This window comes from Rhineura floridana, chromosome 7, assembly GCF_030035675.1.
Source record: "Rhineura floridana isolate rRhiFlo1 chromosome 7, rRhiFlo1.hap2, whole genome shotgun sequence".
NCBI classification, from domain to species: Eukaryota; Metazoa; Chordata; class Lepidosauria; order Squamata; family Rhineuridae; genus Rhineura; species Rhineura floridana.
In genome coordinates this window covers 46,535,721-46,552,404 of record NC_084486.1, presented here as the reverse complement: position 1 = coordinate 46,552,404, position 16,684 = coordinate 46,535,721, and the positions used below count along the sequence as shown (strand labels likewise).

The 16,684-nt window shown below is 41.3% G+C and overlaps 1 protein-coding gene across 16 annotated transcripts in view; it reads left to right on the top strand.

The window, feature by feature from the left end:
- SLC16A12 (solute carrier family 16 member 12) overlaps positions 1–16,684 on the top strand; it is a 90,939-nt gene that overhangs the window by 20,101 nt on the left and 54,154 nt on the right. For 15 of the 16 annotated variants that reach the window (XM_061635438.1, XM_061635433.1, XM_061635443.1 and 12 more), the window contains exon 2: positions 12,455–12,524. The gene's annotated coding sequence lies outside the window, so the exon portion shown is untranslated. Of the gene's footprint in view, positions 1–5,559; positions 5,739–12,454; positions 12,525–16,684 lie in introns of those variants that run through there. The other variant, XM_061635439.1, reaches the window with a different exon arrangement.

Here is a 16,684-nt window from a genome sequence, read left to right as displayed (position 1 = left end):
AAGGCTTGTGCACAGTAAGAGGAACTGAGGGAACGGCTCTAATGGGGCCCAGTGATAGTCTTCATAAAAATGTAGGAAGGAAGCCAGGCCGTAAATCACATGGTCTTCGATGTCTGTATACTAATGTCTAGACTAGAGCAGTGGTCTCCAACCTTTATGAGTATGGGACCCCCTTTGAAAGCTCAAAAATTTTCATGACCCTCCCCATTCTAATTGTAATTTTGGTCTGTGTTAATTGAAAAAATGTGCGTGGCAAAATCATATGTCCAAATATCCCTTTCCATTAAAAGCTCCCTGCAGACGGGCAGGTGTTGCTTTCTTTTCTTAATGCAAAGATCCAATCAAATTCGTATCCCCTTCCCCCCCCCCAGTCTGAAGAGGTACAGTCCTGTCTCACAACACCAGTGGGTTACAGTGTTGGGCTAAGATCCAGGTTCAAATCCCCACCCAGCCATGAAGCCCACTGGGTGACCTTGGACCAAACACAAAGCCTGACCTATCTCACAGGTTGGTGTAAGGATAAAATGAAAGGGGGGAGGGACATGTGCACCACTTTCAGCAACTTGGAGGAAAGGTGGTATATAAATGCAATAATAAATAAATATATTTCTGCTACAATTCCAGGATCCCAGCCTCAGCCAACCTGCTGAGCTTTTTTTTAAAAAAAAAAAAAGTCAAGAAGCAGCAATATATTGGTGATGGGGATGATAGATTGTGCACTGCAGACAACAAGGTGCACAGACTGAGGAGGGGGTTAGTGCTTTTAGGCCTTAGGATGATCATCAGAACTGATTACTTGGTTAGTGTGCGCTTGGAGAATGAAAGCGGAGAGAAGATAGATCAACGCATGCACATACACACAAACCCTCCTGCAAGCATCTGCAGGCGTGCATGCATTCAGGAATGTGAGAGCGAAGAAGCCCTCAACTTCTGCAGCGTCTTGGAGAGAGAGGTTGGGGGGGTGGAGTGTAGGTGGAAGAAAGGAGGGATGCTGGCGCTCACACTTAGCCTAAGAAATGGAGGGGAGCAAGTTCTGCTCTTCCTCATTGCTTCTTGGCTCTGTCTGGGCTGAAGGCGAGATCTGGGCAGCCTCACAAATAAGAATTTTTTAAAGGAGGTGGCAGTGAAGCAGTAGCAAAGAAATCAAGCAGGCCGGCTGTCAGGAAGGAAGGGTGAACCAGCTGTTATGAATATGGGGTTAGAATGGATGATCCCTGTGGGTCCCCTTTCCAGCCTCTGATTTGGAATCCTATGTCTTGGGGTGAGGTGCTGGCTCTGCTGGAGTTTGTTTTGTTAAGCTAATAGCGTGGCCAGGTAGTTAATGGGCCTATTAGGTGCCCAGCAACTGGTGAATGAGCCAGGGGAATCCTTTTGTCTTTGAAACTCTTCAGGAGAGCCTCCCCCCCTTCCTGGCAGCTAGCAGAAGTTTGTTCTTTGAGTGTTTTTAGAATTGTCTAGAGAATGGCTGGGGCTGGAGGCAGACAGAGAGGCTATCCCTCTGCACCACGGCTTTAGGATGCCTCATGCAACCCAGATGGAAAAGTTGGATATTGGACTGCTGATGCCTTGAACCCCTCCATCCTAAGCTCAGGTTGGAATGTGTGTAAATAAACAAACCATATTTCATAAAGACACCGCAGTCTCCGCTGACCTTCTTCCCAAAGGAAACCAAACCCTGGATGAGTGCAGGGACCCCAGAAATCTCACCGCTTGGAGATTAGGGAGATGCGCAACACAGCCTTTCATTGCAGCCTTGCTTCTTTTTGCTTCATGAAAAGTCTTCGCCTCTTGTTCTGAGCAAGGGCATCAGCAGCAGTGGCAGTGTGAGGAGACAGGATCTGCGCTAGGAGTTGGGGATAGTAATCCTCTCTTCTTCCTGGTAGCTCTGCCCCCAGCCTCCTTCGGCCTGTGCCATGTGTTTCATAGGCAGATACCTGCCCATGGTGCACCTGAAAGACATTCTGCTGCTTCAGCAAAAGTCCTTCCCTCTTGTTTGGAGCGATGGGGAGGTGTTGTCTGCAGCAGCAGTGGGGAGCAGACAGCATCCAGGGAGGGAAGACTTTTTAAATAATAGTAACAGTAATAGTAGTAATAATAGTAATAATACTACCTTGGAGCATATACATGCCAAACACATGCTTTACCACTGAGTTACTCCCCCTCCCTGTTTGAAACTATTCTGTTATAATACCATAGTGTCAGGTATCCCACAGCAGCCTATGGCAGCCTTATAATCATATTATAAAATCTGACACAGAATAATATTTGCTTCTTGAATGACTGAGATGTTCTCCTTTCATCTTATGAATGCTTGTCCTTTTTATTAAGCTTTTGTTCACCATAATAATGGGCTAAGTATTGAAACAATGATCCCTCTTCTAAAGTATTTTATAATACAAACAAGTGGAACCTGCAACAAAATGTTGCAGTGTGGAGTGCTGCTTTTCAAGATTCCAACTATTCCATGCCCTCATAATTTTGGTGGTGGTGTGAAGGAGTTTCTTCCCCTGAACAGTCAGTCTGACCACTAATTACATGACACTGTCTTCACTGGGCTGTTCTTTGGGGGGGGAGGTTCCCTCCCCCGAGAGCCAGGGTGGTGTAGCGGTTAGAGTGTTGGACTACGACCTGGGAGACCAGGATTCGAATCCCCACACAGCCATGAAGCACACTGTGTGATCTTAGGCCAGTCACTCCCTCTCAGCCTCAGAGGAAGGCAATGGTAAACAGCCTCTGAATACCGCTTACCATGAAAAGCCTATTCATAGGGTCGCCATAAGTCAAGATCGACTTGAAAGCAGTTCCTCCCTCCCCCAAGTTTGAAAATTGACATTTTCAAACACTGATGTTTTCCCAAGCCTGGCTCTACTTTCTTCTTGGGTGTGGGTGGAGCTGTTTTGGCTACATAAACAATGGCACTCCCTGAAGATTGGAATTCCTGACTCAGCCAGCCACGTAAGAAAAATACAGTGAAGACATGATAAAATGCGTGAGACAACACTTCCAATTGGTCCTATCTATCATCTACCTACTTATAGCATTTGGGTCTTTTAAATGAATTGTTCTAAGGGAGGAGTCTGAAAGGAGTTTAACTGAAGGTAACCAGGCTGATCGTTCTTTAATTCACATAATGCCTGGTCCCTTGTATTGTTTAGGGACACTATTATTTCTTTTCCTTTGCTTTGAACTGCTGATCTGTCATCAGACATGCCCAGAAGCCTCAAGGGGCAATTATCCCATCACGGATCAATTCCACAGGATGAACCAAAACGAAAACAAGCATTAATGAAGAGCTGGCACAAATTTGTCCTGTGTTCTATTGGCGGTTTACACAAGGGTATGTTAGTTTCATATGTGACAGGGATACCGTAGCGAGCCCTTGGGCTCATGTGGCCTCTACTCTCCCGCCCCATATAACCTTTAATGTGAACCAGGGTTAACTCATGTAAATGCCTATGCTGACATGCCCTGCTTATAATAAGTGTTTAGAACAGAATGTTCTTATCAATGTTTTGTGGTTACAAACTCTGATGCTGCTTCAGTATTACACTCTATGGATTATAAAGGTGTGACTTTTTCATGTGTGCATATTTAGCATTAGTTAGTTTCTCCTTCCATGCATTCCCATTTTTTCAGTCATGGATGTTCATTGTCAGTGGTTTTTTGCTTTTGTTTTGGTAAAAAATGAAGTGCCAGTAGTCACATCTTGATAAAAGTGTTGTGGGTGGCAGCCCAAAATGGCTGCCATGGGAGCAAAAACAGACATGATGGTACTCCATACCAGTGAGTACCATCACAAAAAAAGCACTGTTCATTGCTATTTTACCACTCGTTATCCACATCTTTGGGTAGAACTTATTTGGAGGTTTCTCTGTTGTGATTTTGTCCTTGCCCTCAATCACTCCTATTCCTCCTTTTGCTCTCTTTAGATGTTAGGGGCATGTACATAGGTATTTCTATAGCTGTGCATGCACATTTTTAAGAAAAAAATCCCCCAGGAAACGTACAAGAGGAAATGTTACTGCTTTAGTTATCATGTTTTACAATGGGTAAAATGTGCCTTTTTTGGTGGGTGAGGGGCAATATCTATTTCAATTTGATTTTCTAAAAGCATTTTAATCCTAAAATGTTATACAAGATATTTATTTGGTTGACTAAAGCTTGCACAAGAGCAATATAAGAGGTCTTGTGCAGGATTTCTGTATTACTCCTTGTTTTTAAAAAGCCCAATATATGTACTGTGATCACAGCCTCTGAGGTAATCCTCCGCATGTTCTGTGTGGAGATCTTGAGAGAGCAGCTCCTCCTAACCACGTTGTTGAAATTCGGTGTCTTCAGCATGCAGCAATTGGTAGGAATAAGCACACTTGTATCATTCAGGCTGTCAGAAACAAAATTGTGCTCAAGATTGTGCCCAGGTGAAGAGCAAATAGACATAGGCTAATGAGCTTCCACACCATCAGTGACTGCAGGTGCATTACAGGTTATTTTTGCTTATCAGATTTTGTTTTGTGGTAAATCCAGATGAATTGTAAAAAAAAGAGTATATATTGGCATTTTGTTGAAAACCTTTTGTGTATTCTAAAAAAAACTTGAGTGCATGAGTAGCACCAATTCCACAATACTTTCCCATCTAGAAGAACTTGTAGTTGTATGAGGGGGAGCTAAAGATTTGTTAGAATTCTCTAACAAAGCATTCCCAACACTATGCTATGGCGCCAGAGCTTGGAAAAGTTACTTTTTTTGAACTACAACTCCCATCAGCCCCAGCCAGCATGGCCACTGGATTGGGCTGATGGGAGTTGTAGTTCAAAAAAGTAACTTTTCCAAGCTATGTGCTACGCTACAGTTCCCTGAATTTTTTGGAGGTGGGAGTATGATAGTGATTAAAAAAACCCCTTCTAGTCAAATATATGAGGATGTTCCAGCAAGGTCCATGAATATCAACCTGTGAAATCTACTAATGAGTCAGAGGTTCCCTTGAGACTGATGTTTTATTATGGGTATATTCTGCAACATGTTCTAGACACAATAATAGTGCCTTAGTGGTGGATTTATTCTGCTTTAGTTTGTTCTGTTATGCTTCTCCAAAACGACTACATTTTTGTAGGGGTTATAGCACAATAAAAGTGGGACAAAAATAAATTGGAACATAAAAATGTTTCACAATTTTAGCAGGAAGTTAGGGGATATGCACTGACAGGAAATGAAGCAGGAAATGAAGCCCCAAAACTTTTGGCGTCACAAACAGTATTGAAAGTGGAATCGCATGAATACAAATCTTCATGAATGCACAATGAAAAGGATGTGTGGAGAGGCTCAGACAAAAGTGTGCCAAGCACCTGGGAGCAGCTTAGCATGCCCATTTTTGTTTAGTGTCAGATATTTATCATTAACAACGATTAGCCTCTGAATTCTCCTAAACTGGCATAAGTTTGCCAATTCAGATTTGCAAGCAAAGAGAGCAGAAAAGCCAGATGAAGAGACACTATCCTTCTCTTACTCATACTTTTCCCTTCCCCTCTTCCATCAGAAGAAGCAGCAGGTGAGGACAGAATAGGCCAGTAAACTTAATGCCTGCATCCATTCTGTACCGGAACGAGTGTGGACAAGCCTCTACCTTATGTGCTTCTCCTCTTTGGCTGAGCTTTGGGAAAGAGATCAGAAGAACAGCTTGGAAATGGACTTCAAATGAGATGATGTCACCTGACATCTTAATGACGTCAGGTTGTTGACAGGTGGGTGATCCTGCCCATCTCTCAAAATCCAGTTTCCCACCCCTATTCTAATTACTCAAGAGTAGAAGCTTTACTTCCAGCTTCGCTTTTTTCAAAAAAATTATTATTCTTAAAATCCAACCATACACTCATATATTGTTAAAAAATGACATTATCTACATGAAACATACCCATGCAGACATTTATCATTATACAGATAACAATAACTAGTGATCTGGTACAATAATGGTACTGGAATTGTCTGAATGTGAGAGAAAGCTGTTTATAAGATGGGGAAAATAAGTGTATAGTTGATTACACCAAAACAGTATTTGTCTGTTCCAAAAACACTGCAAAAACTGTCAATCTTTTGATAAATCTATATCTGATGTTCATTTGTCAATTTTCATATTCTATAGTATGTTAATTTAGATAAGACTGTGATATTCATATTCTCCCATGTCATTTAGATATCAATGGGGCACTTGTCCTTTTCCAATATCTGTTGGGGTGACGAGCTGGTCTCTTGCAGCAAAAACAATGAAAGTTTGTGACACCCTAAAATCTAACACATTTATTACAGCATAAGTTTCCATGGACAACAGTTCTCTTCATCAGATGCATAAAGCATTAATCCTGAGTTGTAGTTACACATATATATGGTGTGGGGGGAATTGTAAACAGTGGGGTGATAGTACATATATAAAATGGTATATATAGATGGGAGATACTTGGTACATGGTGTGTGTGTGTGTGTGTGTGTAAATTTTCAGTTTGCAGATATGTACATTTTGGCAGCTGAATGTAAAATTGCATCTGTTTCAAAACCAATGCCATCGATCAAATTCTTAAGACAGCATGATAGAACTACCTTAGGATCTTGTGGTATTGAACAATCAGTTTTCATTAATTAATTGAAAAACAAATCCTGTCCATAAGAGTTGAACAGCTTTTTTTTTTAATCACCTCCTGTTATAAAACCAGCTAGGTCTGGGCAAAGAAGAAATCCTAAACTTGTGTTGTTTAGTTATTTGAGATGGGGAACACCATCAGTAAACTCCTACCAGATTTTAGACTGGACGTTGACTGCCTGTAACCACCAGTTCCTCACCTTATAGCAGGGGAGAAGAGCTAAGACAGGTGAGGAAGATCTGATCTTCTCTAGACAGAATATTAGTGATCTTCAGGCTACTGACTTTTAGTATTGTTTTAAAAATTCAAGTTGGCAGGAAGATAAATAGCAGTCGCATAAAAAGAAAATACAGCAGTGATTTTCTAACCAATCCCTGAGGGACATAGGGTTGTATCCAATGAGGCACTAAGGAGAATATTCTGTCAGTGCAATGATGTCTCTTTGTGCAATGGAATGCTCTCTCCCTCTCCTCCCCCTGCACGACCCCTAAATCTGTTCTAGGGGTTCCCCCATCTCTCTGGAGCAGATTTGGCAACAATACAGTGGGAGGATAGTGGGGAAGTCCTGTTGCACAAGTGGGTATCCTTGTGCTGACAGGAGTTGTTAGTAGAATGTGGCTGATAATCTCTAAAATACTGCACTCCAAATGTACTTTGAACCATCTTAGGGATGGATGATATTATTGGGCAGAGGTGCCGCCCCATCCAGCATTGCTGGCCTCCACCCACAGAATACCAGCGTCACTCCACTAAACACAGAGCCCCTAGTTCCACCAGCCAATGAGATTCCTGCCACTGGAAGCACACAAATGCTGCATTACAGGGAGGAGCTGAACCGGCATTGGGTCCAATTTGCCTGCCCCCTCCCTTCAGCCCAAGCTCCTGGAGTGGGATCTCCAGTGGTGGCAGCCTGCTCAAAGTCCCAAAATGGGGCATGTGGGGGCTTTGAGCAGGCCTGGGATCTGCTGGCTGGCCCACTGCCTTAACTTGATAGCATTAGGCCTGATTTGTCTGCCTCTTGCCTCCTGCCACAGCCACCATGAGTGGCACACCATGAAGCTGAACCTCTGCCCAATTGGGGTTCGAATTACAGTGCCAGTATTATCAGTTGAGGCACTCCCAGGACAGGACTTGACTTGGCAGGGAGTGGCAAAGCTTTCCCAGACAGTGAAAGATGAAGACCAAAACAACTGCAACTTAAAACCAGTTGATGTATGTGGGATGTTGGAAGGGTGAGGAGGAGGGAGCAAGTATCCTATCCAGAGGCAGTCAAAGGATATGTTGGCTCCTGCATGGTTATGGTGTTCCAAGAGATGGATGGGCTTATTAGTGGCTATCCATGGAAATGAAAGAGGGAAGCTGTTGAAGGGGGAAGGATGTTCTTTTGGATGGGAGGAGAACAAGTTGTGTCAATTTGAGGGGAAGGCTCCAGACATGACTGGAGCCCTCCTCGATGATGGTGTGGAGGGCCTCTGGGCCCAGGGAAGATTTTCACACAGGGATAGAACAGCTGGAGATGGCTTTTCTATGGGAAAACCAGGCAAATGTTCCTATAGTTTTCTCCTCTTGGAAGGAAAATGGATAGCCAGTATTCGTTCCGTGTACTGGTTGGCCAGATGCCGCTCCTTAAGGGAATCTAATTTTCCAGTAGTCCTCCTATTGTTACTGTAGAAATCATTTTAAAATATATTGAAACTGAATATACCTAAGTAAAGGGCAAAATGGTTTGGTGTTCTTTTTAAATTGTAGCACTCTTTGTTTTTTAAAAAATGTAACACTCTTGGATAGAATAACCGATAACTAAGTGACAGAAGATGGCAGCATCTGAATACCTTTTTCCATATTGATATTATCAGTAGTGCAGCTTTGCAATGCTGTAGAAAATCAGCCAATGTGGCCATTTGTTCATTGTTTATGAAAGCCACTGCTGTGTATATATAGAATTTTATATATATATAAAATTGACTGAATAGAGAAACCTTTTAGGACTATGAGTTATTCAGCAACTTCAGATTGCCCATTGAGCACAGAGAAATTGCTGACCAGTCACACCAGTTAACTTTTAACTTATGGAATGTGGTGCTCTCTTTCTCTTTGAAAAACCAAAAGAGATGTGTCAGCAGTTTGAAGTTTCATAATGCTCTTATAGGTAGGGGCAGAACACTTTACCTTGACCTGCCCTTGTTTTATTTTCTTCCACTCTTATTAAAGCATTTAATGTTTCTTTCCCAGTTGATACTATTCTTGTGGCGTTGTTTTTAGCCCAACATCTTTCTTCTTACACTTACATGTATACCTTCAACTCTTTTCTGTCTATCTTTATAGATACGCACACACGTACTGTTCCAAAATCTGCAGCCTGAGTTGATCCATTCTGTGCCGCCTAATGGCAGGGCTGGTCCTGACTGTGATTTTATCCTTAGAACAGGGCTTTGACATAACACAATAGGATACCACTGGGATTAGGATAGGACTGTGCTACAAAACAGGAATGGGGAACCTCATTTTAGCCGGAGGGACAGCTCCAAAACTGGCCCACCCTCCATGGGCCATTTTTGATAGTGGGCTGGGCCACCCACCTGTTAATCACCTGATGTCACATGACACAGGTGATTCAAATTTCATGCAGGGAGCAGGCACAGACTTGTCTGCAATCTTACTCCCTCCCAAGCCATTTCTCTTGAGTCCCTTAGCCATTCCCTTCTGTTGGAGCTCAGAATTATATGTACCAAAACAAACCCCTACCTAGCCTATTGCCGTCATATGTATTGGAGGATGCTATCCCATCGTCAGTGTTGAAGTAAGATTTAACTGTCAGTTCAGTCAGCTTCTGTACATGGAACTGGGTGTGGGTGTCGTTTTATTCTTATATTTATTTGTTTATTTATTTTGGGCGGTGTATGATTTGTAATTTTTTTGGGGGGGGATTTATGCCCCGCCTTGTGGCTGTTTATAGTGAACAGGGTGTATATCAATCTCCCCAAATTAAGATAAGTAATAAATAATTTAAAGTTTAATGCCAGCACTTTAAATTGGTATATCAAAATGGCAAAATAGGAAATAATTGGCTGGTATTATTTTAAGTATGTCATGTGCCATTGAAGCACAAATGCTTCCTGCTGAAAAGGACTGGGCAAATGAACAGAACAATTACATTATTAGCTATGAGGCTGTTGGCATGCATCTTGACAATCGCTGTGATGTAGCCAATAGATGGTTAGGCTCAGACCAGAGAAATGTCTTGGACAAGGCAGCCTAACCTACCTCACAGGGTTGTTATGAATATAAAATCAAATAATCTCATACAAATGTGTCAAGTAAACAAACCCTTTTTTTTTCAATTAATTTTTATTCAAATTTTCAAAACCAAAACAATACAAAAAGAAAAAACACAAATCAATAACTAATACAATAAAAAAAGAAAAAAATATTAAAATATTGACTTCCGATTTGTCGTAGTTCAGCTATAAGTCTATAATATATAACAAGCCTGTCTCTTAATAGATTATAAAATCACCTTCCTCCAGCGGTTATCTTCACTGGTATCAAATCTCATTAACATGATATCATTTTATTCTTCCACAAAAAGTCAAAGAGAAGTTTCCAATCCTTGAGATATATGTCCATCAATTTTTTTTCTAGATAAACATGTCAATTAATCCAACTCATCAAGTATATTAAGTCCAGTAATTTCAAATCGCTCTTCTTCCATTATCTGTGTTGGTTCCATCTTCCATCTTCCATCTTTACGCACCCAATAATCTTGCTGTCATAGTCATATAATAAGAGTCTGATAGGAATTTCCTTTATCACAGATATTTCCTTGCCATCAATTCCGAACATATCACTGAAGTATTGTTGCAAAGCCGCATCTCTGTTCCTCTTTTTTACAGAATACACTAGCACATCTCTTGAAGATTTTTCCATTGACACAAAACAGGAATTAATTCTGTTAACTTTCTCCATTTCAAGTTCCATCAAATCCTTCCAGTCCAGGAATTTTTTCGAACCGATAATATCTTTATCTCCAATCTCTTCATCAATTCCTTCAGGGACAGCACTGAGTTCCAAACCGTAATATTTGTCTCCAGGATCCATCACAGCCAGGAAATCCAAATCTTTTTCCATGTCCATATTTAATCCAATCTCCATAGTTTGAACCTTGCCTTTAATTTTTCTTTCATCCTTTTTTGGTTTTCCAGATCTATCTTTATTCTCCTTTCTCATAGAATCCTGAATTTCTTTCAGCTCCTGTCTCATTTCGTCAAATTCAATTCTCCACGCTTGTCTATTATTTCTCAGTTCTTGTTTTATTGAATTAATCCCATTCATTATTTCCTGAAACATGTCTAAAGATAAAGTCCCTTCTTGTACATCCATAATCTTCTTAATTGTCATTCTTAAAACCAAAGGAACAAAACTCCTTCAATTTTCAATGTCCCAAGCAAAGAGCAGTTTATTTCTTTATCCAGTTACAAAGGAGTTAATCTTTCAGACCAACTGACGTCACACTCTAGACAGCCCTTATCTCTTATATGCCCAGAAGTGCAAAAACAGCTTTAGTTCACAGCGTCCAAATAACTAGTAGCAGAAAGAATGAGCAGATTCATCAAAAAAAAAAAGTAAACCAGAAAAAATAGTCCCAGACATATATTACATAAAAGTCTTATAAATCAAAAAGATTTTTCTTTTCTCTTCCAATCAGAAACCCCTCATCCGTTGTAATCTTTATAATGCTAATTTCCATGTCAGCTTTTTGCAATAAAAAAAAGATAGGCTATTTTTATTTTCTTCCCCCTTAGTTCCGTGAGTAAAAGAGAAAGTTTTGGCTCACCCAGGTTTTCTTAATTGCTGGTTCTTTGACAAATCTCTTTAGCTGTATAGATATCAAAATAATGAGCGTAGACAGGAGGATGCTTGCCTGTTAGTCCGTTTTTCTTTAAAGAAAAAAAAACGGGTCACTTATTCAGCTGAGCTAGCTAGAAATCCTCGCTCCGTCCGAGCTGCTGGAAGACCTTCTTTCACAGACAATTCTGACGAATTCCAGTCTCCAACAAACACAACAAAGCTGTGTGGGAGATCTCACGTTTCTTCCTTATCTGGAAGAAATTATCCCCAGTAAAAAAAAAAACCTTCTGACTGGATTCAAAACTGAAAAAGTTTCATCCAAGACGGGAGCCCGTCTCAGAGGCTGCACAGGCAGAGGGATCCTCCTGGGAAGTCGTCAAGTAAACAAACCCTGATGCATCTCCAAACCCTAGATTGCTAAAAGTGAATGACGGTTAATGGAGTATTTGGCATTCTGCAAAGGGCAATGTTGCGAAGCTGCAAGCTTGTAAGAGTTGACAGCTTGAATCTCCTGGTGAGAATCTCATTGATCACAACATGAGAAGCTCATGCGTCACTTTCTGCCACAGGGCTGCATCTCACAACATGAATCACCATTCAACACTCAACACTCTTTAATTTTCACTATTAACTGTTTTGGCAAGTGTTGCTTTTCAGTGCTGCCATCAGATTTCTTGTGGGCCAAAAGGACTTATATATTGCCTCATCTTCTCCCCACCAGAGTGGTCCTGCACAGTACAACTATGCTCCCACAGTGGATTGGAGGCTGGGGAGGATGATCTGCTGCTGAAACAATCTGATTTTAACAATCTAATCGTATGGGCTGAACCCAATTTTCTCATCATATTGTCCTACTTTTTCACAGGATCTGGATGTAGAAGTTTGGCAAGCCAGGGTGCTCCTGCTGCTATGTAACTACATATATAAATAACAACAATGTATATAAATCCCTCTTTTTTGTGCTTATTTCCTTACAGAGATGCCCTTCCATATATTTGCTCTGATCTACTGACAAACGCATATCATGGCAGCTCCCAGATCTGTGAGGTAAATGTATTGTCTTTATTCCTTTTTTAAACAACCACCACAACAACTAATGCTGCAATTCCAATCTGTTCATGTTGCTTAGAAATCTATAAAATTGGATGAAACTGATTATCTAGATCCATTTCAATCGGGTTTTAGGCCCGGTTTTGGCACTGAGACAGCCTTGGTCGCCCTGTACGATGACCTATGTCGGGAAAGAGACAGAGGGAGTGTAACTCTGTTGATTCTCCTTGATCTCTCAGCGGCTTTTGATACCATCGACCATGGTATCCTTCTGGAGAGGCTCACGGAGTTGGGAGTTGGAGGTACTGCTTGGCAGTGGTTCTGCTCCTACTTGGCGGGTCGTCTCCAGAAGGTAGTGCTTGGGGAACATTGCTCGACACCGCGGGCTCTCCAATATGGGGTCCCGCAGGGGTCAGTTTTGTCCCCCCTGCTTTTTAATATCTACATGAAGCCGTTGGGAGAGGTCATCAGGAGTTTTGGAGTGCGTTGTCATCAGTATGCTGATGACACGCAGCTCTACTTCTCCTTTTCATCTTCTTCAGGTGAGGCTGTCGATTTGCTGAACCGTTGCCTGGCCTCGACAATGGACTGGATGAGAGTTAACAAACTGAAGCTCAATCCAGACAAGACTGAGATGCTGTTGGTGGACGGGTTCTCTGATCGGATGGTGGTTATATACCCTGTCCTGGACGGGGTTACACTCCCCCTAAAGGACTGGGTTCGTAGTCTGGGAGTCTTTTTAGACTCTTCCCTGTCACTTGAGGCTCAAGTAGCCTCGGTGGTTAGGAATGCGTTTTACCAACTTCGGTTGGTAGCCCAGCTACGTCCCTATTTGAGTAAAGAGGACCTTACATCAGTGGTACATGCTCTGGTAACCTCACGTTTGGATTACTGTAATGCGCTTTACGTAGGGCTACCTTTGAAGACAGTTCGGAAGCTACAACTAGTGCAAAATGCGGCGGCCAGATTGCTGACAAGGACCAAGCGGTCCGAGCATATAACACCTGTTCTGGCCAGCTTGCACTGGTTGCCAATATGTTTCCGGGCTAGATTCAAAGTGTTGGTATTAACCTATAAAGCCTTATACGGTGCGGGACCACGATACCTTGCGGAACGCCTCTTCCGATATGAACCGGCCCGTGCACTACGTTCTGCTACGAAGGCCCTCCTCCGGGTTCCAACTCACAGGGAGGCCCGGAGGGTGATGACAAGATCTAGGGCCTTCTCAGTGGTGGCCCCCGAACTATGGAACAGTCTCCCTGAGGAAGTACGCCTGGCGCCGACTCTGCTTTCCTTCCGGCGCCAGGTCAAAACCTTCCTATTCTCTGAAGCATTTTAAGTTACATTGATCTAATTTTAATAGTGTTTATTGTATTGTTGATTGTATTTTAATATGATTTTGTTATTCATTGTATTTTTATACTATTTTATGTTCACCGCCCAGAGAGCTATTGCTAGTCGGGCGGTATATAAATTTAATAAATAATAATAATAATAATAATAATAATAAAATATCATTCCACTTTAAACAGTCATGGCTTCTCTCAAAGAATCCTGGGAAGTGTAGCTTGTGAAGGGTGCTGACAGTTGTTAAGAAACAACTCCTATTCCCCTCACAAAACTACAATTCCTCAAGTGGTTTAACAGTCAGTCCTGGGAATTGTAGCTCCGTAACAGAAATTATAGCTCTATAATGGGAATAGGGAACTTTTAACAGCTCTCAGCACCTCTTCACAAACCAAGATTCTTTGAGGGAAGATATGACTATTTAAAGTGGAATAATAGTGGAATAAATGTATGGCGTGAATGTGGTCGAGGTCAACAAACATCTCAGGAATCTGTTCACCATTCAACTGCACTGTTCCTTCTCCTAGGACTGTTCCACCTTAAAATTCACTGCTTCAACCCACTTGCCCAATCAGTCTATGACAGGTTACTTCTAGGCCTTATTAGAGAGACAGTATAGTGGCTAAGGGCAAATGTCATTTTTTTGTCTAGCCTTGGCTTAGAGATGGAGGAGAAATTTGATTTTAATTTTAACAAAGAACTACCAAAATCACACTTCTCAAACCAATATGAAAACCAAAACACAGCTATTGTTCAAAATTCGCATTTCTCCAGATGTTGTGATGCACTTCACCAACCAAACAATATGTACAAAAATGCATATAGTAGGGGGAAATGTGCATAAAACGCATGTATTAGTAGAAATGACATACAGAAATTCATTATATATGGAAAAATTGCTTGCAAAAATGTGTATATTAGTCAAAATTGCATACAAATGTGCTTATTAGGAGAATTGCTGAGAACTTTTCATGAGGATTTTTTTTAAAAAATCACAAATTGTTGTGGAAGTATGGAGAACTGAATTTGTGACTGGAAAAATGAGAAACATAGAGAACAGAAACTGACAGATTTGTCCATCCCTGGCATTGTTAGCCAAGCCAAAAACTGTGGTCTCTACATCTCTGCCTTCTTCTTCTTTGATTGCCAATACTTTGAGTGCCTCCCACAAGCCGTCCCCCCAACATAGCAGTGACCAATGAAGCCCCCACCAATCTTCGCAGGGAAGACAGATGGGGAGTGGGCCAGCTCGGATTGGGCACTGCTGGATGCTCCATGTTTGCCTGAAGAACACAGAAATGTGAGCAAATGAGGATAAGAAGGGAGATAGTATCATAAAGAAGATTCCAGCACGGCTGACTGAAGACATAAAAACAACATAAGAAGAGCCTGCTGGATCAGATCAAGACCCATCTGGCCCAGCCTCCTGTATGCACAGTGGCCAACCATATGCATTTCGGTAGCCCACAAGCAGGACCTCAGCATAAGAGCATTCTCCCTTCCTATGGTTTCCATCAAGACATTTTACTGTCTGAAGTAGAGCAGCAAGTGATGGCCCTATCTGCAATGTCAAGGTCCAAAGTCCTCAACAACATTCAAGTTATTTTGGCACCTGGGGCAGAAAATCTTACAAGTGCCTCTCCTTCTCCCTAACAGTAAAACACAATAATAGTAATACAATTTTTTATTAATAGTTTTCTGCCCTTTCACAGTACACAAAATCAACTGCCTGAGGCACTTGTGCAATTTGCCCTACTAGTAAGGCCAGCCTTGACCTTCAGGGAAATGAAAGGGGGAAAACAGCAAAGGCAAATCATGTCTGTTTTATTTATTCACTGGCATTGGTTGCATTATTTTAAAACCAAATTATTGAAAGTGGAGAATATTTGGTGTGGTCAATACAGTGTAATTTTAGACAAATGAACCAGGATGGCATCCGAAAGATTTTGATTTGCAAAAGTGAAGATAAACTAGGCATGTGTGATTCCTTGCACACACACATACTTAATAATTAGAAAAACCTTCACTCATAATTAGGGATGTCAGGGAATTGACATGGAAATGGGAGGAGAAATTGCCAGTGTTCACTTATGCATCCTATGTCTGGAATGGAAATCAGTCCAGCAAATACCAGTCAGCATTCGCTTTTGTTTTTCAGTCTGGAAACAATACATAATTGATAACATTTCCCCCCATTTAAATTGTGTTTCCTTTGCACTGAAATGAATCATGTGGAAATAATTACATTGAATTTGTAACTATGTAAATAGTTATTATTTACACAGTTATGTATGTTATGTAAATAATTATGTAAATTATGTAAATAATTATGTAAATTACATAGATTACCTAAAATAATGCAGATAGTGAGATAAAGAACGTAGTATTTGGTGGAACCTAAACTGCAGCAGAATGGAAAGGGTGATGATTGTGACAAAGACAGGTTGGAACAGAAATCACTGCTTTCTTACATTCCTACCCATAATCCCTACATATCATTTTGCTCGATCAGGAACTTTCCAAATTTCCCTCTGGTTTTACTTTAGGTGCAATTTTGTGAAAACTAAGATATACCGAGTTCACCTGCACCCATTTTCACAGACAATGAGGCTGCACAAGGCAAGCTCAGTGAGGTTTAAAAGCAAGGAGGTTTCAATAACATGGTTAATGGGGAATCTGTCAGATTTGTGATTTGTATTTGCTTTGCTGGCTCCACAGAACTATCGAACCTCATCATTGTTAGAACATGCTGGTCAATAACTGCCGTGTAAAAGCCTTTTTTTAAAAAAACAAACAAACCCATACATCTT